General features: G+C 38.4%; 1 pseudogene; it reads right to left on the reverse strand.

Annotated features, from left to right (window-relative positions):
* Nucleotides 1–266: 266 nt before the first annotated feature.
* Nucleotides 267–769, reverse strand: LOC123455278 (annotated as a pseudogene).
* Between the last annotated feature and the right edge of the window lie 24,649 nt (nucleotides 770–25,418).

Below are 25,418 nucleotides of genomic sequence, written 5' to 3' on the forward strand. Positions count from 1 at the left end.
ATGTCACGTGAACCAGGGGGTGATGGCCATCTTTTGCTTATGCCATCATTTTCCCCTGCCATCATGAAGCTTCCCCTCAAGCCTGCAAGCCAAAATAAAACTCTTTTTCCCACAAGCTGGTCTTGGTTGGGTGATATCTACCAGCACTACAAACTTGATGCAACAGAGCTCCACAAAGGATGGGAGCCTCTTTGTAAGGCACACAGGCCCATCTTCTCAATGAGCCTATTGGTTTGTTCAGATTTGGCTGGTGTGCTGGCCAAGAGCTATGTATGCATTGGCGCTGGCTGCATTGCCTCCAGCTGACTGAGCAGGAGAGGAATGCAAGGGCCCTGGGGATCCAAGTCAAAGTAGAGTCCAACAGCTGTTGCATTGCTGTAGATGCAGTGGTAAGGGCCACACTGTCACCCTTCTAGAACATAAACGCCTTCTCCAAACATCACAGCATAAAGCACACAGCCTAAGGACCATACATCAGTGGATCTGCACAGAAAAGTGCTCTGTGTACCATTGGGCCACCCAGTCCTGCTGAGCTAGGGCCTGGCGTGAGCTCTCTACCTGGATGTGTGCTTGATTCATGGAACCCAAATCCAGAGGATGTGGGGGTGATGGAAGAGGCGATGCATGTCTGCTTCTCACTGTACCTCCTCCCGGTCCTGGCCTTGCTGTTTGTGACCCAGGATTCACCCACCCCCAATTTCTGGATGAAGAGGTAATGCTTGTCACTAATGACAGTTCCCTGAGAGCAGACACATAGTGTGTGGCCCATAACTGCCTTATCCTTCATCCTCAAGGATGGTCTTTGGTTGCCGAAGCACTGGTCCAGGCTGAGTGGGCTCTTCAAGACATCAGTGTAGGGACCCAGTGGATGATCATGCTGGCTCCAGACTTTTATTTCCTTCTTAATGCAGTATTTAGTTAGTTACATCCCCACCAAAGATGAGTACAAGTAATGATAAATATAGCATCCTTGATTTGCTACTGAACTTAAAAAAAAAAAAAGGTTCATGATTTTATCACACACTATGATGTTGGAGAAATTTCACTATATAAATTTTCTAAGCCTCTTCAAGTCCCATTCGGAAGCTGAACCACTACAATTATGTTTCTAGATCATTGAGAGGATGATACAACTTTCTCTTAGTCTATTGTTTTGTCTAACATTTGATTTTTTTTCTTACATTATTTACGTTTTTAAAATATACCTTATTTTGTGATAAACTTTACATGATCAAAGTACTTTCTCAATTGAGTTTATTGTTCGATTTAGTTTGCTAAATTTCTGTTTGTTACCTCTGCATATACATTCATAGAAAGAGATCTTGTTTTCTTTTCTTTTGTGACCTGGTAATTTTTTATAATCAAGTTTATGTGAATTCAGAAAAACAGATTTATTCTTACTTTGTGATCTGAAAATAATGTTTCTGTAATTGAAATTTTGATTTTTAGTTTTTTAAGGTAGGGTCTCATTCTAGCTCAGACTGACCTGGAATTCACTATGTAGTCTCAGGGTGGTCATGAACTCATAGTGATATTCCTACCTCTGCCTCCTCATGCTGGGATTAAAGGCATTAACCACCATGCCTGACTGAAATAATTTTTTTCTTAAATTTTTTTTGTTTATTTTTGTTTACTTGAGAGCGACAGAGAAACAGTGAGTGAGAGAGAGAGAGAGAGAGAGAGAGAGAGAGAGAGAGCGTGCGCCAGGGCCTCCAGCCACAGCAAACGAATTCCAGATGCATGTGCCCCCTTGTGCATCTGGCTAACGTGGGTCCTGGAGAATCTAGCCTTGAATCAGGATCCTTAGGCTTCACGGGTGAGCGCTTAACTGCTAAGCCATCTCTCCAGCCTGATTTTTCTTAAATTTTAAAAAATATATTTTTGAAGCACTCTAGATCTGAAAGATTTTCAAGGCAAAGCTTTAAATCTGGGTTTATTAACTGATTATAAATAAGTAATACTGCTTTAGGACTTCATTCAAATCATGTAACTTTTTAAATCTATTTTTTAATTTTCATATTCTCTTTTGTATAGTCATAATGGCTTTGTACTATGTATAATCTGGATATTCCAATTTTCTCTTCTAATGCATATATATATATGTTATGATTTGTATGTGAATGTCTTCCAACAACCCATAAGCTTAAGCTTTGTCATCCACCTGCTATTAGGAGCTGGTGGGAACTTTAGGAAGTAGAACCTATAAAAAAGAAAGTTAGGTCGTTGAGATATCGGAACCCTGGGCTTTGGCTCTCCTTTTTCCCCACTGTGAGGAGGTAACCAGCTTTGTCCTACCAAACCATCCTTCTTGTGATGTCCTCTGAGTACAGACCCAAATCCAGGGCCAGCAACCATCTTGGGACGGAACTTCTGGAACTGTGAGTGTCTTTAAATTGTCTCAGATTCTTTCTCCTGGACAGAAAGGTGGCTGATGCACCTGCTTTCTTGAAGAGAGTTTTATTATTAGACGAATGTTTTATTTCTATAAAAACAGTTCAGTTTTAATAATCCTTGTCATTCAGCTTTCTACATTAGTAGTTTTTACAATTATTTCCAATTTTCTCACATTTTCCTTAGGCTCATATCATTATTTTAACTTTTTTCTTGCTATTTGATCCTTTTTATTATGATTCAGAACTCATTAAGTATGCCTTTTTTATTTAATTCATCCTGTTTGTCTTCAAAATAATTTTATATCTTTTCACATTCTAGACTATCTTTACTAATGTGGAAGCTACAAACACATTTAAGTGCCTAGAAAGGCAAGTTTAACTTCTCAAAAATCTAAATTTCTATAATATATGTATCTGTATCTCTGGTGTTCCATGTCTTCTAGAAGACCAATTAAGTACATTCACCAATCCCCTAAATGCTATTGTTCTTATGAGCATTGTCACTTTATACCCTAAATATTGTTGTATCACTGACAAGATATTCCATATTTCCTATCTTTGCACTCGTTTAGCAACATAAACGTATATTCATTTTCTGATTCCCTTTTCAACTTGCTATAACGTTAAAATTAATGTTTACTGACAATTTCTTTTTTATCATATTTTATCACATAAAACATTGTAGGTTCTTTCAAAATCCCACTTTGTCATTTTAATACTTTTCTGTTCCCTTAGCATTTCTTCAAGCTTATCTTTCATTTCTTTTCATAAACACATGTACCATCTGTGTATTCTATATGTGATAACTCTGGAATACTTTGGTTTATTGGCTTGAAAGAGTCATTTTATTCTTTAAAGATTCTTTACTATGTGAGCATGGAGGTTTAATTCATTTTTACATTCAACAGATTGCTAGTTGAGACCTCAGTTGAATGTGCAGTAGTGTCTCTTAGATTCCTTGCCTTAGGTGGTCATGGGCTTTGCTTCTCCTGCTCTTAGTTAGTCATCAGAGAGAAACCCCAGCTCAGGTAACCTGGCTTCAGTGCCATACTTCCTCACTGGACTGCTCCAGTAACTATAATGGTACTAGGGATGCTTAGTAAAATATGTTTAGTAAGCTTGTTGGAGATTTAATTCAGATTTTGTTTGTTTGTTTGTTTTTCAATGTAGGATCTCTCTCTAGCCCAGGCTGACATGGAATTCACTATGTAGTCTCAGGGTGGCCTTGAACTCACGGCGATCCTCCTACCTCTGCCTCCCAAGTGCTGGATTAAAGGTGTATGCAACCATGCCCGGCTTAATTCACAATTTTAAATCTGCTTCAGTGTTGTTGTAAAGTGATTTGCTTAGGGCACCAAGTTTTCACAGTAAAAGTGTACCATCGTGACGTAATATGGAAAATATAAAAGTATCTTTTCTTCCTAAATTCTGTTTCTTCTTTTGAGTTTTGACCTTTGTCATTCTGTGTGAATATATTGGATCAATACTTGTTTCATTATTCTGAGTTAATTTTGTAGTTTTTCAACCTAAATTTTATTAGTGAGATTACTGTATGATCATGCATAAATAACATCTAGATTTACATATGGGTAAACTGAATGAAACAAATAATATCACACCTCAGGTGGCATGAACAGCTAAAGAGAGAAAGAATGGAGATTAACTCAGAATAGTTCTCAAGTAAAGTGGAGTTCTTTTAAACAAATAGGAAAAAATACATGGCTATGTCCCAAATAAAAAAAGATCTGGGCTGGAGAGATGGTTTAGTAGTTAAGGCATGTGCCTGTAAAGCCAAAGGACCCAGGTTCTGTTCCCCAGTACTCACATAAAGCCAGATGCACAAGGATGCACATGTGCCTGGAGTTTGTTTGCAGTGGTAGATGCCCTGGCATTCCCATTCTAACTCTCTTTCTTTCTCACACACACAGGTAAATAAATAAGGAAAAGAATAGGTTCTGATCACAGCATATTAAAAGGCTATATATGATAGTCCAGTAAAATTTGAATATATGAACTTACAGAAAGAGCAAATAACATGAATATTTTACATTGTTTTAAAGTGAAATAAATTTCCCAATTTTTAAAGCATAAATTAAAGTACAGAACAGAGAGTAAATTATAAGAATTTGTAGATGGAGAAAAGAGTTCCAAAGCCAAGCAGAAACAACACAAAGAAGAATTAATGTGAGCAGAAACAGACAGAAGGAAAAAAAAAATCCTGTCAGATATTTGTAAGTTTTCATGATGTCCCAGTGGTATTAACAAAAAAACCAGACAACAGTGAAATACCTTCATATATTGTCTTATGTGAAAAATATACAAGTTATAAAGCAAAAAAGTAAAAAACGAATAGGAAAAAGAATAACATAGACATTAGCATCCTTTCTTGAAACACTAACAACTAGAAAATGTTGAAATAGCTCCGGACACAATACAGCAGTGAGATTCCAGTGTCCATAAACTCAACACTACACAATGACATTCTAGTGTTCATAAACTCAGCACTACAGGGAGATTCCAGTGCCCGTCAAAGACAGCATTACAGTGAGAATCCAGTGTATAACCAAGTCTACACCAACTACACAAAGAGGCTTGTGTTTCCTCCCTTATAAAAAGATGAATATTTGCAAGCATTGAAGAACTCATATAATTTAATTCATTCACAGAATCATAATTTTTTTAAAAAATGATAGAAAACTAAAGCATGTGTTGAAAATTATATTACACACAGCCAAATTGAGGGAACAAGTGTTAAGTTGTGAAGCAAATTGATACAATAACATTTAAATCCATAATGACTAACTATAAAAAGAAACATATATACATATATACACATGTGAAATGCACTTGATATGCCTGAACTACATTTCTACTACTAAAATTGAAACTATAGATTCTACTGTAATCTATATTTGTTTTTTTTAAATATAGATCATGTTAAATGATGTATTTAGAGTTTTGAAATGATTAAATATAGTACTTGTTTTATAGGAGACATGTATAGGCAATATTCCAATAAAGATAATGAACTGCAATAGTCCATTTGATTGTTTTAGTAAGAATATTTCCTTTATGATCTGTTGGTTTTCAGGAGTCAATAATCTACTGTAAAATGGGCACATGTGTTTCTGATTTTTTTGTTTGTTTGTTTGTTGGAAACCAGAGCCCCGTGCATAGTATGCAAGTACCACAGCCCACACACCTACTTTTCTAATGTAAAAATCCTGATGCAATTAATAGAGAGGCAAATATAAAAAGACTAAAGTTGTATGTTTAATATTGAAAATATAATAAAAAAATTATCAGATCTATTTCTGATGCCTAGTCTGATCTGTTTTTCTTCAAATTTTGAATTTGGTCAAGACTTGAGTGCAAGGAGTAAAGGAGAAAGCCAGCAAATGCTGATAATGCTCATCCTGGCACCAACTCCTGGAGCAGATGGTGTAGTCAACAGAAAACATTTGAGGAGACATGTTGCCAAGCATTGCCAACAAGTTGGTCCCTTGTGAGTAGCTATAGGCACAAACGTTTCTGTCATATAGTGTAGTGCTGGAATGTCAGGAACAATTTGCAAGAGCTGTTTGTGTGCTTTAAAAATACTGTCCCACATGCTCAGGATAAATCTCCACTTACAAGCACATGTATCCTACTATCTCTTGTCAGTGATTTTTCTCTCACCAGCTCATTCTTTATGGTGTTTCTTTATGGTGTTTCTTTATGGTGTTGTTCTTCTAAATTTATGGTAATCCTTTAATATATATATTGATGTGTTGCCACCATGACCTTGATATAATAATAATAATAATAATAATAATAATAATAATAATAATAATAATATAAGTATTATTTTGCCACTGTTATATTTGTGCCAGTTAGTTTTGCATGTTTTTAATAATATCTACTTATTGGTAATAGCTAAAATATTAAGTGTTCAAAGACAAACAATCTCCTTTGGTTTGTACTGGTGAGTTTTTGATTGCCACCGTGTGATGACCCCTTCCTTTCCTTCTATGCCATTCTCTTGCCTCATCTTGACAGACAGATACCAAAACTGTAATCTAAGAAATAAGAATGTAGATGGAGGATGGGAAGAAGGTGAAAAAGAGTTTGCAGCACAATCCTGAGACCCTGAGTTTGGATTCCCAGCATCCAAGTAAATGCCACCTGTGGTGATATGGCCGATAATCTCAGTGCTCGGAAGATAAATGAAAACTGGGAATCCCTGGTTCTCTCTGGCAGGCTAGCCGAGCCCATTCAGTGAGCTCTAGTTTCAGAAAGGGATACTACCTCAAAGAATAAGGTGGGAGCTACCAAGTAAGAAACAAATGCTGACCTTTGGCCTGCACACACATATACATGAGCACCTACCCATATGTGTATGCCCACACACATATGAATACACATGCACTTATGAATGCAGTCCTCAAACACATACCCATGGCAAAATAAAAGGAAATCTACATAGACGTTTGTAGCAAATTTCTACAGATTGAAATATTCCCTCCTGCAGGGAGAAATCTGAGGTTAAGTCTGGAATAGCTGAAACCCTCCAAGGTTATAGAAGCAGCGAACAACTATTGAAGGACAGACTTATCAGTGTTGTATAGCAATTTTCTCTGAATTGAAACATTCCCTCCTGGAGTGAGGAGGTAGGTAGGCTCAGAAGACCAAGAAATCTATAATTCTGTTGGGGCGGGGGTGTTGCAAGATCCATCCCCAAGGTCATATACAGTGTAAACAACAGCTTGGACAGAGATGGTCCAACAAGCGCAGCTGCCTGGACATTCTGCAGTTGTCTGGAGACTTTTCCACCAGCTGCACTGGGCTCCAGAGATACACTTTCTGCAAGCCCACGTATGCTGGGGTGTGCTTTTCCATGACACAGCTCCTCTTGAGCCATCCACGCTGCTTTTGGGTCATCCATGTTCCTGTAACTAGCCCTCATCTTGCCCTGTAATTAACATCAATAAACTCACTGGCTTACCAAAACTGGTTGTGGTGCAATCATACTTCGGCCTGTCACCAGAGTACCATCTGGGTTGGGTAGATGTATGTTCATATCTCCCAAGGTAAAGTTTCCCAGAGCAGGCCTAATGTTTCAGCCTTCCAAATGATTTTACAACCATTTTACCCAATAGCTAATGTTCTTGTTTCCCATAACCTTCGTTTATATGCTCTGCTAACAGCCATAAGAGTCCCATCACACCTTCACAATCAGACATACTCTAATTCTACACAAACTAGGAATCAATTCTGAGGTAACTGTATAGTTCACATTCTGCATAGAACATTCCCTTATCACCTAGCCTGCCTCCTCCTGTCAGAAGACTTTCCTTCCCATTCTCACTCACAGCCACATTGCCTTCAGTCAGTCTTTCCTGATTGGGGCAGGTTATCTTGAAGTCTCCCCTGTCGTTTAGCAGTATCTGCTCTTTCCCGTGTCATGTCATCACCCTTTAGAGCAATTGGTGCTTTTTTGGTTGGCCTTTGAGACAGGAACAGCCTAATGACAGGGACCATGTCCACCTGATTGCTGGTTGTAACTTCTGTCTTTAGAAGAAACTCAACAAATATGTGTTGAATAAATTAATAAGAATATGATAAGCTTTGAAAATTATAAAAGCATTTAAACAGTGACTGACCTTGGCATTTCAAGAAGGAAAAGGCAGGAGGACTAGCTGGTCAGAAGGGTAGATCCTTGTAGGAAGGCTGTGTCTGGAATTTTGCTAGAAACAAAAGGTAAAATGTAGGTTTGGAGAGATTGCTCATTGGTTAAGGTCCTTGCCTGAAAAGCCTAAAGACCTCGGTTCGATTCCCCAGTACCCACAAATAGCCAGATGCACAAAGTGATGCATGCATCTGGAGTTCATTTGAGTTGGGTAGATCTCCTGGTGTGCCTGTTCTCTCTCTCTGCTTGCAAATAAATAAAGAATATTAAATAAAACTAAGTTGCAAAAGGGAATCTATTAGTGGTAGATAAGAGCTGTAATGGAAAGCATGGCACTACATTTAAGGAAAAGTAAAAATGGTCATTCATCACTGGCTTATGATTTATTCCTCAAGTCAGTCTTGACCTACTTGACTGATCACATTCTGCACATAGTTAACAGCTCTGATGGGGGCAGGGTGCAGAGCTTGACATTAACAGATACAGAGTTGACATTAACAGATATGACTGAAACAGCCTTTCTCTGAGGTGAACAGTAATAAAGAGATAATTTTCAGTTTTATTAGTTTTATTGCTTTTAAAATGGTGGGCACAAAAATATTAAAGGAGTATGACAAAGTCATGTCTGCAGTTTTTGTTGGCATAAGATATTTATGAGCTTGAGATGAACTATTTTTATGTGACTTTTCGGATTATTTTACAAAGTTTTCTCCTTAAGAAATGTTCCAGATCCAAGAATTTTTAAAATCCAAAGAAAAAGCCTGGTATGTTGGTACCCACTGGTAATTAAAGCCCTTGAGGAGTAGAGGTGGATGGATCAGTAGCTAGAGGCTATTCTCAGCTACATAGTAAATTTGAGGCCAGCCTGGACTCTATGAGGCCCTGTCTCCAAAAGCAAAAACATAAAAATAATTCAAAGAAATACTCTTGGGCTTCTTGATCTAACATGGCCTCATTTTTAAGGCATTCCAATTGAGTGAGATAGATCTTTTCCTTATACAGTCTTTCAATGGCAATTTGTATTACTTTCATCTACCAGATACGTAAAGATTGATCATGTTGAATCAATGGTCATGCTCATAGCAAAGTCCAGAAACAGAACATGTGCATGCTATTTCTTAACCTTAACTGTGATGAGTTACCGGGCGGGGGAGGGTTGCTACGGAGTAGTGCAGTGCTGTTGTCTACTAGAGACACAGCAGTGAAAGGAGTGAGGTTTTTCTGGGGAGGTTCTTTTAGATTTTTTTTTTAACTTATTTGCAAGCAGACAGACATAGAGGAGAGAGAACGAATTGATGTGTCAGGACCACCAGAAGTGTGCACCACTCTGTGCATCTGGCTTTACATGGGTACTGGGGAATTGAACCAGGGTTGTTAGGCTTTGCAAGCCTTAACTGCTGAGCCATCTTTCCAGCCCCTTTTGCTTTTTAGATTTTTTTTTGAAAATTTTTATTTATTGAAAGGAGTGTTTTCTAAGTAAGCACAGCCTTTGCATAATTACCACAGTCTCAAAATAATGAATAAAATTAAAACACACAAAAGGGCAGACAAGTAAGAGAACAGCCTAGTTCTTACTTTTAAACAAGAAAATTAATGAACCAGTAAAAGTCTTATTTCTTTATTTTGTTGTTTAGTTCCCAGTTTTGTATATCTCTTCTCAGATAATCCCAAATGTTACAAAATAATTTGAAGTTATTGCTTCTTAAAATTCTTTAGTAAGTGTTTGGGATTGGGTCTCTCCATTTCATTCCATGGGATTCTCTAATATTCCAGTAGCCAGATGTGGTGGTTTGACTCAGGTGTCCACCCCATAAACTCAAGTGTTCTGAATGCTAAGTTCCAAGCTGATAGAGATTTGGGAATTACCACCTCCTGGTGGCAATGTATTGTTGGGGGCGGGCTTATGGGTGTTATAACCAGTGTCCCCTTGCCAGTATTTGGCACACTGTTGCTATGGTCCATCTTATGTTGACCAGAGGGTGATGTACATCCTCTGCTCATGCCATCATTTTCCCTGCCAGCTTAGAGCTTCCCCTCAAGCCTGTGAGCCAAAATAAACCTCTTTTTGTCCCATAAGCTGCTGTTGGTTGGATGATATCTACCAGCAATGTGAACCTCACTGCAACACCAGGCATCAGTTTAGCAACTCAAAGATGAACATGCTATGAAATGATTTTTTTTCAAAGATATGGAGCTATAGTTTAATATCTTAAGAGAAAAAGAAAATTAGTCCTCAGAGAAAACTTGGTAATTTAAAGCAACTGACACCCCATAACTCTCCTTATAGCAATCATATTCATTTGGAAAAAAGCCAACATTCCCTCTGAAAAGTTATTTATAAAGCCCCAAACTTCTTGCTTCTACTGAGATCTGTTCACTAGTTATCATAGATATATAATTCACCCTAACAGTGCTGTCTTTCCTAAAAATTACTCCAACATTCAATATTCTTTGACTTAGTTATAAGCTTTTATTCTTTGAGTTCAAATGTTCAACGTAAAAGTTTCTTTGAGAACAGAGTGTTCACATTATGTACTTGTTATAAATATGCAGTTTCTTAGTTTCCTAATCCATTACAAAATTTGTGGCTCTATATTCATAATAATAAATTATAAAACAATCCAAGAGGGGCAAAATATTTATGGGAACATTCTTCTGAAAGAAAATAATATTGAGTGTGACGATTTATTCATTCTCCTAAGGAATCATTAGAGCATGGTTCATTGTCCTTCTTCCTCTTTGAAATTCAGGAGTAGAGATAACACTGAAATTCTGGCCTAATCAGCTGTTGCTGAAATTTTTAGACCAGATTTAAGTTTCCAATTTAAGCTTTAGAGTTGGCTGAGAATCCAGCTTTGTTGGCTCAGTAAGAATGTAATGGAAGGTTAGATTTGTGATGTCCAAGAGAGGGTACATGCTCTGGGAAGGGAATAAATAAGTTTAACCACTCTGACCACTAACAGCATCGTCATTACTACCAGCACCACCACAACCACTATGCACCAACACCAGCACCAAACCATGAACTCAACACAAAGTCATTCTTCTAGTATTACAGGTGATGTTATTTTGCATTGAGAAGAATCTCTTCATTGACATGCAAGGAAGACAGTTTTGGCTTTAATTGTGGGAATAACTGGCTTAGCTTCTAACATGTGTGGTTTGGGCCGCTTAGCAGAATACTAACCCTCATGTCCAGAGGTGACAAAAGCTGTCTGCTTTACACGGGGAGCCCAGTTAGGGTTGATGCGGACAGGCACAGAGCCAAACACAAACACATATTCTGCCACGGCTATTTTTGGCTGTGCGCAATATCTTTTGACCTATTTCCCCTTGCTTGGTTTTCTTCAAAGTTCACATTCTTAAGGATGACACATCTGAATAATATGCAGTATTTCATATTTCAAGTTGGGGAAAAGAAGGCAAGATTCTCACCCTGAAATAAAGGCTGCGTCACTGAAAGTGCAGACCCCATTTGTCAGAGTCTAGTCTAAGTTTCCAGCTTTGCTAGTGGCATGGGTTCAGTTTTTGACTCTGGAAATCTGCTTTTACACTCAGGTCCTAGGACACTTAAGCAATTCCATAGTGCCACTCACAGGAACTGGGACCATTCAGAAGTAATTTGTTTTTTCTAGGAATGCCTGATCTTTCTTCTGCAATCCCCAATTGCCTAACGGAATCATATTCTGAACCCATACAAGGACAACCACAAGTACATGGACATTCAGTGCTGCATCTAATAGGAAACCATGAGAAGTCTCTGCATGGCCATATGCAACAGTATGTCTCCTGGTGCCTCTGTTGAACATTCCTCATTTTCATATTCTACAGCCAGAAGTGGAGTATTTCTGTGTTGTTTAGAGGCTGAATTTGCAATTGCTTAAAATACATTGAATGTGGAGTGTACAAATTTATTTTTTTAGGTTTTCTTAAAGGATTTATTTATTAGAGTCAGATAGGGAGGAAGGGAGGGAGAGAAAGAGAGAGCGTGAGAGAGAAATAGAGAGAATGGGCACACCTGGGCTTCCAGCCACTGCCAACCAACTCTAGATGCATGTGCACCCTTGTGTCTCTGGCTAACATGGGTCCTGGGAAATTGAACCTGGGTCCTTTGGCTTTGCAGGCAAGTGCCTCAACTGCTAAGCCATCCCTCTAGCCACTTTTTAATTTTAATTTAATTGTTTAAGATTTTTTAAGTAAAAGAACAGAGTAATGGGGTAAAAAGGCCTAAAGTAAGGTCAGGGGAAGAGATTGAGTAAAGGAAAGGTAAAGGGAGGGCTAATCAAAATCTAAAAGAATATAAATAAGTCATATGGAAACCTACTTTTTTGGACAATGGAACACTCAGGAGTCATAAACTGTCACTAGAAAATTTTCAGTGGGGATACTTTCCAGTGAGTTGTCGGTCAGGGAGGTCCCTGATACCCTCAAAACATTACAGGCCATTTCCAAGGCCCTTGGTTGCCCACCAGGAATAGATGGTAAGACCCTATTGCGGAAAACTTCACATACTTGGGCTGCAAGGTCACTGAGAAATCCTGCTGGAGCTGAGCTGAAAACCTTCTTCATGTAAACCAGCTGACAGAAAGCTGGATAAAGCTATGCTGCTTACAGTTTAATGGGAGAGAGAAATCACCAGTGAAGATACTCAACAGTGGACACTGCAAGCCTTATATTTGGCCAGCCAGGAAAAATAACCCAATGGGTGCAATAGTGGTATGTCTGTTATAGGGGAAACTGACTGCCCTCTAATTTGACTGGAGGCCTGCTCCATGTCTCCATGGGAGGGAATACATCCCTGATACTGAAAATCTACAACAGAGGTAGTCATGAGCCCTAGGGGTGTAATGTCTCCTGGTGCCTTGCTAAATGTGTATACTATGCTCACCAAATTGCCAGTAAGCACTTCTCTTAATGTTCATACCCAAATATTAATGTTACTGTCACTTTTGGTTAGAAAAACTTCTCTTTTCAGATGGCAGTGACCTTGGGATGACTCAGAAGGCATCATGGTGCTGGAGAGAAGTGACAGAGGAATGCTCAGCACTGCAAGATCTCTATCACACCTTCCAAGGCTCAGGGTCCATTGCAGAAGAGGTGGCGGAAAGAATGTAAGAGCCGAAGGAAGGGTAGGACTCCTTACAACATGCTCTTCCAGACACAAAATAGACTTGATATCCATGAGCTCACAGTGCCTGACACTACCTACACAATACCGTCATAATAGGAGGAAAAGATCATGACATCAACATAAGAGAGACTGATTGCGAAGGGGAGGGGATATTATGGAGAGTGGAGTTTCAAAGGGGAATGTGGGGCAGGGGGCAATTACCATGGGATATTGTTTACAATCATGGAAGTTGTCCATAAAAAATAAAATAAATTTAAAATATAAATAATTATTTATTAGAGTCAGACATAGAGGGGGAGGGACAGAGGGAAGGAGGAAGAGAGAGGGCGAGAGGAAGAGAGAGAGAAAATGAGTGTACAACTTCTTTATGGATCTATTCAAACACCCGAGGTATCTTTTCTCTGAGACAATACACTAGCTTTGTTTGAATTTTGTTTGTTATTGCCACTACAAAAAGTAATATATTAAATTCCCATTGTACAAATGTCAAGCCTAAAGTAACTGTGTGAAAAAATTAATATATGCTAATGCTTATTTAGAATGCATTTGAATAGGAGTGTATGTTTAAGACCTGTCACTGTTCACCTAACTTGCTGTAGTCTCCTTGGAATAAGAAATACTGCTCTTCTTGCTACCATTTCTGTTTGTGGGGTCTCACTGTGGCCCAGGCTCAACTTGACCTTTCCATGGTCCTGCTTCAGCCTCCCAATGAGTGTAAGGATTGAAGGTGTGTGCACCCCACAAACTTAGATTTCATATATTTAAAGCACTTCAAGTGTTTATTTTCAATAAACATTGCAAACCTTTGAGACAGAGGCAGGGCCTTTGAAACAATTAAGGTGGAAATCAGTATTACTCTTTGAAGAAAAGTAAATTGAGGTGTAAGGAATGTAATTGAGATAAAGTGATAGAAGTTCAATAAAATAATATTCCATAGGGTACTGGAATCAAGGTCAGTAGAAACTACATCATTTCATTATTTGCCCAGATGGTTGCATAATTCATCTGCCTTTGATAATCTAAGCAGATGTGGTAGATGCCCATGTGCAATCCAATGAGACCTTGGTAGGGAAATGTAAGAGAATGCCAAATTGAGCCAATACAATATGTTTTCATGTCCAAGAAACTTGCTCAGTGTTATGAGAATGAAAGCTTGAAATGTCAAGATAAAGACACATGTAAGAAGGGCTGGAGATATGGTTTAGCAGGTAAGGCACTTGCCTGCGAAGCCTAAAAACTCCTGTTCTACTCTCCAGGTCCCACATAAGCCAGATGCACAAAGTTACACAAGCATAGAATATCACACATGCCCACAAGATGGCTCATGTGTCTGGAGTTCCATTACAGTGGCTGGAGGCCCTGGCTCACCAATTCTCTCTTTCTCTCTCTGACAAAAAAGACACATGTAAGCCGGGTGTGGTGGCACACGCTTTCAATCCCAGCACTCGGAAGACAGAGGTAGGAGGATTGCTGAGAGTTCAAGGCCACCCTGAGACTGTGTAATTAATTCCTGGTTATCCTGAACCAAAGTGAGACCCTACCTCGAAAAACCAAAAAGAAAAAAAAAAAGAAAAAAAAGAGAGGGGCCTATGTTTGATACACAATACTCTGTCTTAACCTATTGGTTCTCAATGTGAAAACTTTTTGACACCACTCAGGATCATTTGGCAATATTTAGAGATATTTTTAGTTTATAAAACTGGTTGGGGAGGTTTGGATGCTGATATTGACATGTGTTGGTTGGAACATGAAGATATCACAAAGCATCCTACAGTGAGCATGACAACCTTTATAAAGAAAAAAATATCTGGTCTAAATTGTTAATAGTGCTGAGATCGAGAATCCATCATCTACTTAAAGTAATTATATGAAAAAGTGGCAGGTCAGTCTGACTTGGAGGGAGAAATTAGCGTGTCTGGCATTCGCTCTGTCACTCTGAAGCACCCCTCAATTTGTTTCCAGAGAAGGTAAACGCTCTATTGGATTAGATGGAGCTGAGGACTTGTGGAACAGATCATTTGTTTTGTCTGTTCTATGTTCGCCAAAGAGGAAAACACAATTATATAGATAGAGTTCTCCTTTCCTATTGCTTTGGAGGTTTGTATTAAGGGCCAGCATGTAGCTATTTGTAATATAATTTATTTATAAGGACTGTGCATTTTAAGTTCTATTGTGTCAAATTGCTGAAACCATTTACTCTTTTGGAGGAGAATATAAAATGAATATTCATTGTTGTATTTTCTTTGGGTTGCTCATTAAAAGCATGCATATCCAGAGATTGAAGCAGAAGTGGGCTATAGAGAAAGAAGTAGTGCATGATTCAGTGGGGCTCCAGACAAGCCAATGGCTTTGCTCAGTGGCTGTACTGAAAGAATCACATCCAGCATTTTCTTGCCTAATCCCCATTTTCCAGGGAGCCTTTTGCCAGCAGCACCTTCTTCTGTGCTGGAGAACCGGCTTTTATACTTTGAACACATTTTCTAACAAGGGTTGTTTTCTTTTGCTCTTTCTGCCTGTTAAGTGCATAATACCCTACAAATAATAGAACAAGGAAGCAGGAAACAGCTTAATAAGAGCACGAGGCTATTGCAGGTAGGCACTTGCTCTCTTGATCTAGGCTCTCATTAATCAATTTCATATTCAACTCTGGCTATTAAAATAAAATTGATAACATCCACTTTCATCACTATTATTCACTTCTGCTAAGCCATCTCTCCAGCCCCTGATTGCTTCTTTTTGCACTTGGCTTCTTACCTTGTCCTACTGGAGGAACTATCTTGCTACAGAAATAAGTTAGGCTAGGGTTTCCTGGTGTTGCAAAGGGCTGCCAGGAGGAGGAGCACACTGAGTGAGACTCCAGCAAACCCTTTACCTTGAACTTCTATGTCGTGGAATCTGTGACACAGTATCTATATTAGTGGTCCATGGCTGGCCAACGGTCATGAAACATGATTCATTACTTGATCATGTTCCTGAGAAGATGCCAACTACTGGTCAGGACAATTCGTCTTATTGTTAGTACATTGGCTAAGGTCAGGCCTGTAGACCCAGTGTCTCCCTTAGACCAGCAATTCACAATACTCAATGCCAGAAGTCGGCATTCTTTCAGAAGGAAAACGGCAAAGGTAAAGTTAGCATACCTCTTTATAGCTTTTCAATGAAGTTTTAAAATGACCCTCTCTCTCTCTCTCATTATGGTGAATGTTTATATATATATATATATATATATATATATATATATATATATATGCCATAATTATTCAAATCAAGAGGATCTTTTAATAAGTTATTGTCACATTTCGTTCAAATATGATAAATAGTATTACACATGCTTATTATTAACCTAAATAAATAAATGGTATTTTGTAAATTAGTGCTCAATAAATATTTATGTGATTAAATAGAATATGAATGATACTATCCAGAAAATAACCTTGAGGATAATATGTTAATTTGTACACACTGGACTAAATTATCCCATCTATAAGCTCCTCTGTAGTTATGGTAACTTTTAGGTATTTTGTGAATTCCATTCTAACATTTCTTTGATTTGACTACTGTAACTATATAAAGAAACATATGCTTAGAGCTTAGAAACTTTTAAAATAAAACCTTAAAAATTTTTATTTATTCGAGAGAGAGAGGCAGAGAGAGGCAGATAGAGAGAAAGAATAGGTGCTTCAGGGCCTCCAGTCACTTTAAATGAACTCCAGATGTATGTGCCACCTTATGCATCTTGGTTACATGAGCACTGTAGAATAGAACCTGGATCCTTAGGCTTCACAGGCAAAAGCCTTAACTGCTAAGCCATCTCTCCAGGTGTAAATAAAGTATTTTTTTTTTCACATTCACCTTCCATAATTATAAACAATATACCATGGTAATCCCCTCCCCCAAACTTTGCCTTTGCAACTCCACTCTCCATTATATCCCCTCCCCCTCTCAATCAGTCCCTCTCTTAATTTAATGTCACTATCTTGCCCTCCTATTATGATGGTCCTGTGTAGGTAGTGTCAGGCACTGTGAAGTCATCAATATCCAGGCCATTTTGTGTCTGGAGGAGCACGTTATATGGAGTCCTATTGGCTCTTACATTCTTTCCACCATCTCTTCCGCAATGGACCCTGAACCTTGGAAGGTGTGTTAGTGATATTTCAGTGTTGAGCACTCCTCTGTTACTTCATCTCAGCATTATGGTGCCTTCTGCGTCATCCTAAGGTGACCATCATCTGAAAAGAGAAGCTTCTCTAACCAAAAGTGAGAGTAGCATTAATACATGGGTATGAACATTAAAAGAAGTGCTCATTGGGCAGTTTGGTGAGCATAGTATAAACATTTAGCCAGACACATTTTAAAAAGTATTTTTAAAATTCATTTGTGTGTGTATGTGTGTGTGTGTGGGTGCACACGCACATGGGCTCATTAGGACTTCCCATCCCTGCAAACAAACACCAGACACATGCACTATTTTTTGTGTCTAACTTCACTTCATACAAATATGATGGAATTGAACACAGGCAAGCAGGCTTTGCAAGCAAGTGTCTTTAACAACTGAGCCATCTCCCTAGCTATAGAAATGTATTTAAGGTCACAGAAGTGGTATGGTATGTAGAACAATGAAATTTGGGCTTTAATCTGACTGCCTGTCAATATTTAACCTCATTTGGGATTGAAGGAGCTGTGGTAATGACTACCAATTAATTCCATTTCATTGATTAAGTCAGTACTCTAGGAATTTACAACAAAAGAAGTAAATGGAAGCATCTTACCCAGCTTTATGGAGGAGAGAGGGAAATCTACAAAAAAGAAATCACTATTGTGTCCGCTCCAAATAATAATCTTTGGCCCACTTGTCACAGTCAGCTACAGTTGCTGGGATGAACTTCCAGACCAGGCACCGTTATGCAGGAAGGGATTTATCAAAGTTTACACATTCAGGGGATATTCCGTAATTGCGGAAGAAGTTGGCCGTCTTCCACAGATCCAAGGGTGGGGGGGAGAGAGAGAGAGACACCACCACCAGCCCAAGTAAGCACACTTCAGCCAGAACTCCAGGCAGAACTCAAGCACTCTGTGTATCTTTAGACTGGAATTTAGATTCTCCCCCAGTAACATACATCTTAGGGATGGACCCCAAGATCCATCCAGTGACACCTCCTCCAGCCAGACAGCTTGAGAGTGAATTTATAAGCTTTAGTAAACTCCTGAATTTATTATGGGATATCCATTCAAACTACCACATTCCTGGTTCCCAGTAGATTTATAATGTACAGCTGACTGCTATACCACCATTCCATAGAAACTACTCTAGCAAATCATACCAGTGAGTGCTAAATTTCCCATCCAATGGACATGTTTCCATTCTCACTGAGTCTAACCTTCACATAGAATTTATTACTAGGGATCCATTTCCATTATCTGTCAAATATTAATTAATGGAAGGTGCTCTTCAAGTACAATTAAGGTTTTTTGTTTTCTGAAAAAGAGCAGGTTTTACAGCATGGCCTTTTCCATCCCAGTGGATCATGAGATTTGATTTCTTCAGAACAGAACAACAAAAACACCTATATCTACACCAGCATCATTTATTTTTTACAAAAATAATTGTAACATACATTTTCCTCCTTCCATATGCCCTCATTTGTAATTTTTGTACTACTTAGTTTTCCTTATATAATATGAAATATGAGGTAATTTAGAGTTTACACAACATGTTATGTTTAAATTATGAATAGCCAGTGTGCTGGGAAAAGTTATGGATGGATTTTCACTGATGACACAATATAGGATGACAGAAGGAGGATACTTCTGAAGTAATAAATTGTAAAAAACAAGAGTATAATGAGAAAAAATATCCTACATTAGAATGACTCATCTAGAAACACTGTATGAAAATTCCTTATTTGAGCCCCAATTTTTCCCATAATATTCCAGGTAACACAAGGCTAAAGTTTTTCCCTAAATTTCTCAGAAAGAAAACTGCATAAATAATATAGTTAATGGGCCTTTCCAAAATAAATAAGAAAATTTGTCCATTATGGTTTACTTGCCATATACATATAATCTCAGAAACTACTAATATCTTGCAATGTAAAAAGTAGGTTTTGCTGTATCATAGTTAGTACAATTCTAGATACAACCTCAAGAAATGTACTTTGCCTGTGATATTATCCATCACCATTGTCAATTATATTCTTCACACCATTGACCAAAAAAAAGATTACCAGAGTGCCAACCCTCTCACAAATTGTTTTTGAAGTCTGCCAGTCATCCTCCTCCCTACTTCAAGAGCCGTAGTCTTTGCCAGCTTCCCTGTATCTTTCCTCCTGGTTTTCTGTTGTCCACCAGCCTTAAGCTAGCCTCACTCATCTCTTGCAATTTTGTAAAAAATATCCTATTCACCATACTTTGTTGCCTCTGTACCTGCCATTCCCTTTATTTTGAGTGTTTTGCTTTATGTGGGTTGAGTTCCCCCCCACCCCCAGAGGTAGGATCTCACTCTAGCTCTAGCTCAGGCTGACCTCGAATTCACTGTGCAGTGTCAGGCTGGCCTCCAACTCACAGTGATTTTCCTACCTGTACATCCTTAGTGCTGGGATTAAAGATATGGGTCACCATGCCTGGCTACAGATTCTTTTTTAAAATATTTATTTATATATTTAAGAGAGAGGAACAGAGATAGAGAGAGAGAGATGGAGGGAGAGAGAGAATGGTGGCATCATGGCCTTTAGCCACTGCAAACAAACTCTAGACACACGTGCCACCATGTACATCTGGTTTTACATGGGTACTGGGGAATCAGACCTGGGTCCTTTGGCTTTGCTAGCAAGCATCTTAACCACTATTCCACCTCTCCAGTCTGAGTAAGGATTCTTGACTTAGTGTTATTGTTGTTTGTAACAATTTACCTAACTGTTCATTTGTGAAATATTTTTTATGAATTGTTGGTTTAGCAACATCCCTATGCCACTACCAGGAGGTAATGAGCTTTTCATACGGAAAATGACTGCAGTAGACAAAACATTTTACATGCCCTCCAGAACAGATATCAAGAATCACTACCTCAGAACAGATTTCTGAAACACTCAACTCCTCCCTTCCAGCAGATGAGATCATTTCTGTCAGATTTCCCAGTACATGCCACCAAATTCTTTTATAGGAATTGTTATACTTCTTGTGTGCATAGAAGAAATAATTTGCTTGATGCTGGAGCTAGTTGTCTTGTATAAATCTGTTGGTCTAGTATGTATTTCTTTTCAGTGCTAAGTTTAGTGGCATAATATACTTAGGTTATAAACAGTTATAATGGTATGATAGTCATACCAAGGATTTATACAAAAAGAGGAAATATTATAAATCAGGATTCTCTGCCTTCTCTAGAGAGTTGGTTATATTCTATGGGTACCAACTGTGTGCCACACTCTTCTCTGGATAGTAAAATTACGTGGGGAAAGAAAGGGATAATTTAACCTTTCAGGTTTTACAAAGAAGATTGTGAACTTCTCAAAGAAAAGATTATTTTCTATGCATCTTCTATGCCTGTGCACCAGAATAGTAACTAATTCAGAATAGACATTCAGAAAGTTAATAAAATCATGTACTTGAACTTATCAAAGTATGGCTATGAAAGTCCCTCAAATATTTCCCAAGTAATGCCGTTGCTTTTGTTTACTTTGAATCTAGAAATCTTGCAACAGGAGAAGGTTTCTGGTGGTCAAGCCAGTTCCTAAAAGACAGTGATTTCTAAAAGACAGTGATTCAGCAGGAAGATTCTCTCAAGCTGCCAGAAATTTCCAAGTTTAGTATGGTTATTCTGAGTTTTACCAAAATATATATATATATATATATATATATATATATATATTACTGTGATTTCTTATAATTACTTTTATAATCCTATTTGGCAAGGATTTTTATGAACTTTGTTTCATTCTTGCATTATCCTATCACACTTTGCTCTGTGACTTTTATTTTATTATTTTGTTTTCTAGGTTTCTTCCTGTTGTTGTTGTTTCATTTAGTCTATTATTTTTTCCTCTACTTAAAAATATTTATTTTGTTTTTAATGTGCAGGAAATATATAGTGTGTGGAGGCCAGAGGACAACCTTCAAGTTCATCCTCATTGATTCACCTTATTTGATGCAAAGTTTCTCTTGATCCCTCTCTGTTCTTTTTTGCTGTGCTCACCGAGAGTTTCTGGGAAATTCTCCTGTCTGTGTCTCCCATTTCACCATCAGAGAGCTGTGCAGTACTTTGAACTTGATAGTTTGACTGTATGACCCCATAGACTCAGGTGTTTTATTAGAACTGAGCCCCTAGCAGGCTGATCCCTGCTACAGAAGCATGTCACTGGGGGCAGATCTTAGAGTTTACCTGGAAGGTGTGTGGAGAGAAACTGCTTGCTGGTATTTTCTTGCTGGAGTGGTTTCCCTCTACTTGGGTGCATGGAAGTAAGCAGCTTCTTCCACCCTTGATGGAGCTGCCCCTGTATTTTGTAAGCATGGAATAAACCCCTTCCACCCACAAACTGTGTTTGGCTGGATGTTTGTCCTAGAATGGAGGTGCTGACTGCAACAAGTTTGTATTACAGAAGCCTTCCATGGTGTCACACTTTTCTGTGGCATCTGGAGGGGAGAGTATTGAACTTAGGTGATCAGGCTTGAGTGACAAATACTTTTATCTACTGAGACATCTCCCCAGGTCTTCTTTATTTTTGTTTTTACTGATTTAGACTTTTCATATTTGTTATATGTTGACTTTTTAAAAAATATTATTATTATCATAAAATTAGCACATCTGGGGCTGGAGTGATGACTTAGCAGTTAGGGTGCTTTCCTGTGAAGCCTAAGGATTCATGTTTGACTCTCCCAGTCCCACATAAGCCAGTTACGTAAAATGACAGGAGTGCACAAGGTCACATATGAGCATAAGATGGCACATGTCTCTGGAGTTTGATTCCAGTGGCTGGAGGCCCTGGTGCACCAATTCTCTCTTGCTTGCTCTCTCTTTTTCTCTGATTAAAGAAAGTTAAAAAAAAAAAAAAGAATAGAATAGAACATCTTTATAAGAAGGATTGTTTCCCCAGGTGTGGTAGTGCATGCCTTTAATTCCAGCACTTGGGAGGAGCAGAGGTAGGAGGTGAAGGGAACAAACTGAGGCCATGACAGGCTTCAGTAAGGTGCCCCCCTAACTAGGCCTGAGTTCCAGTTTTTGGGAGAGGCAGGCAAGGCTTCTGAGAAAGGGTGGGCTATTAGTCAAAAGTGATCCTGACATGTGGCCAGAAAAGATAACTGCCCAGGGCCTGAGTCAGTTCCTGGAGATGTGTCCCTTTGGTGCCTTCCACAGCCCTTCTGCCCCAACCAATCAGAGATGCACAATTGCTTGCCTAGCCAATCATTTTTAAAATCACTCAACCTGCCTGAAATTCCCCTAGACCTAGCCCGCCAAAACTTTAGGACCAATCAAAAGAGTGCAAGTACAGCTACTGTTCAAATTAGTTCATCATGTTAGAAAAGACTAAACCCGCCAAGATTCCTCTAGCTGTGCTTAAAGGGAGTCTGCGATCTCCTCTCAGGGTCGCCATTTTGCATGAATGGTTGATTACCCCCACATGCTGGCTGATTATACAGCATAAATGCTCTTTGCTTTTACATACTATTTGATATGGGGTCTGTCTTCAATGATTCTTGTACCCTTACAGGAGAATCGCCATGAGTTCAAGGTCACCCTGAGACTAAACAGTGAATACCAGGTCAGCCTGAGCTAGAGTGAGACCCTACCTCAAAAAACCAAAGAGAAAACAAACAAACAAACAAAAAAGAATGATTATCTCTAGAAAGCAGAGGAAGAAACAAATGGGGTTCAAATTTAGAGCTTTAGTATTATCTGTTATTGGTTCATTTTTAAAACTCTAAAGCAAAAATGGTGATTCCTTAACTCTTGTTGAAATAATTGCTGGATAAAGAAATGAACATTATTTTTACTTTATTTGTGTTGGACATATTTTATAATTAACTAAGGGAGAGCATCTGTTTAAAATTGAATAGTACAGGAAACATTATAATGGACATAAATTAATACCCAATAACTTTCAAAGCAATCAATGCCCAATATGATACAGAACTAGGTGATCACTTGGGGCAACAGCTGGTACCACAACATTCATGCCTATCTGAAGAATGTCTGTTTGGTCTGCAGTTGCTGAAAACTGCCACCCATTTTTGGATATATGTTTATCAATGCTTTGCATTTGGTATACATGAATACATGCTCAATTAGATTTTTCCAGAAATCATAGCACACCATATTTTTCCTTTTGTAACATGGTTATAGCTGTTTACTAGTTTATTGTTGCTGTCTCTTACTGGATTCAAAGCTTCAAAAGGGTGGAATGCTATTCTCTCTTATTACCATGATATATGTAGGACTTACCCTCTGACCTGGCATATATAATACTGAAAACATGTGTTATTACAATCCTTATGGGTATGGAGATTCATCACATTTCTAAGTCATACAGTATTTCATACAGTAATATATCTTAAATCATTGAATAAGCTCTTGTTGGCTACTTAGATTATAATTATTTATCAAAGAAAATAGCTTATGAACAACTTTGTGGCATGAATATCACTTTCTCCATTAACATTTGTTTTTGATTGGGATAGATGGTTTCGATTATCAAATCTTATTTTTAAAAGTAGTTTTTCAAAAGATGGAACACCAGCTGAAGTATTTTTTTTAAGGGTTGAGGGTTTGCATTGCCACTCATGGATTTCATAATTCTCTTTGCTTTTGCTCAGAAGACAAATGTTAAGTATATGAACATGTCAGAAACCCCTTTAATCCCCATGCAATGGGCTTTAATGATTTCATGCCTCAGCAGACTCATGATTAAGTCATGTCTTCCTCTTTAAAATAGATAGATCACAAAAGTGACTAGAGACAAACGTGGGCATTACAGACACTCAATTCACTTCAGGTAAAGCATCAAGATACCAAAATAACATAACTGTCAGAGATGGCTGTCATTGAAGCTGATCAGATTGACAATAAACACTGACTAATATTGAAGAACAGGTGAAATGACTTATAAGTATTATCTTTTTAGCTTTTTTTCCTCACAAATATCTGATTCTATAAACAGGGTCATGTCTGCATCTGTTATGGAAATATTCACCCCTCTAGATTGCGGTCTCCTAGGAGTTGTGAAATAGATAAAAATAGAGATATCAGGCATGTCAGACATGGACAAAAATAGAGATGCTGTAAATAAAAAGATCTGAAGTCCTCAGCAGGACTATACTAAACTAATTTCCACAAAGAATGAAAATGTCATAGGTAGGCCTGGTGTCGTGGCACAAACCTTTAATTCCAGCACTCAGGGATGCAGAGGTAGGAGTGTCCCTGTGAGTTTGAGGCCAGCCTGAACTACAGAGTGAGTTCCACATCACCGTGGGCTAGCATGACACCCTACCTGGAAAAACACAAAACAACAACAACAGAAAATGTAAAGGTGAGATAACTTTGGCACATACTACAGTGAAATCCTTGCACTATGGCTTGTAAATGCATGAGAAGTGACTACTGGCAAGGAAAGGGAGTTCCAGGAATTGCCTGATGGGTAAAATTCTGATTCAATGAGTTTTTCTTATATCCAATTATGGCAGGTAGCCTGATGTGGGTTTACATCAGGCATAGAAGTATAATTTTCTGACTTTGAATCTTATATCTCTCCTACCAAGGTTTACATCTATATTATATCTGTATTGCCTTTGGACACAAACAGTTACAAAACCAGTGGTAACTGCTGCTAAGTGTTAACAGGGCCTCCCATCCAGCTGAGGTAAGAATTTACCATCTGCTTTGAAACCATGTAAGCAGACAAAACCACAAGTAGCCTACTTACATAAGCCCTTCAAGGAGAAAAGAAGCCTTGGGCTACAGAACTCCAAGCTGCTTCTCCCTCGCTCTGCAGAGTTAGGGTGCAGAGTCAGCAACGCTGCTGGAGAAGACAGAAGTGACTGGCTGAACAGGTCTGGGGGCCACGAGACTGGTCAGCAGACTGTGATTAAGAGACGTATTCACACTTATCAGTTATCAAAACCAAACCCTCCGGAGAAGAGTAATTTCCTTCCTAAATGAGCATCTCCTGCAGCTACAAGTTACAAAAGGCAGCAGTAAATGATTAATGGTTTTGAAATGCCACTTCAATTTTGCATAAGA

The sequence above is a fragment of the Jaculus jaculus genome, chromosome 16 (genome assembly GCF_020740685.1).
Source record: "Jaculus jaculus isolate mJacJac1 chromosome 16, mJacJac1.mat.Y.cur, whole genome shotgun sequence".
In the NCBI taxonomy this organism is placed as follows: domain Eukaryota; kingdom Metazoa; phylum Chordata; class Mammalia; order Rodentia; family Dipodidae; genus Jaculus; species Jaculus jaculus.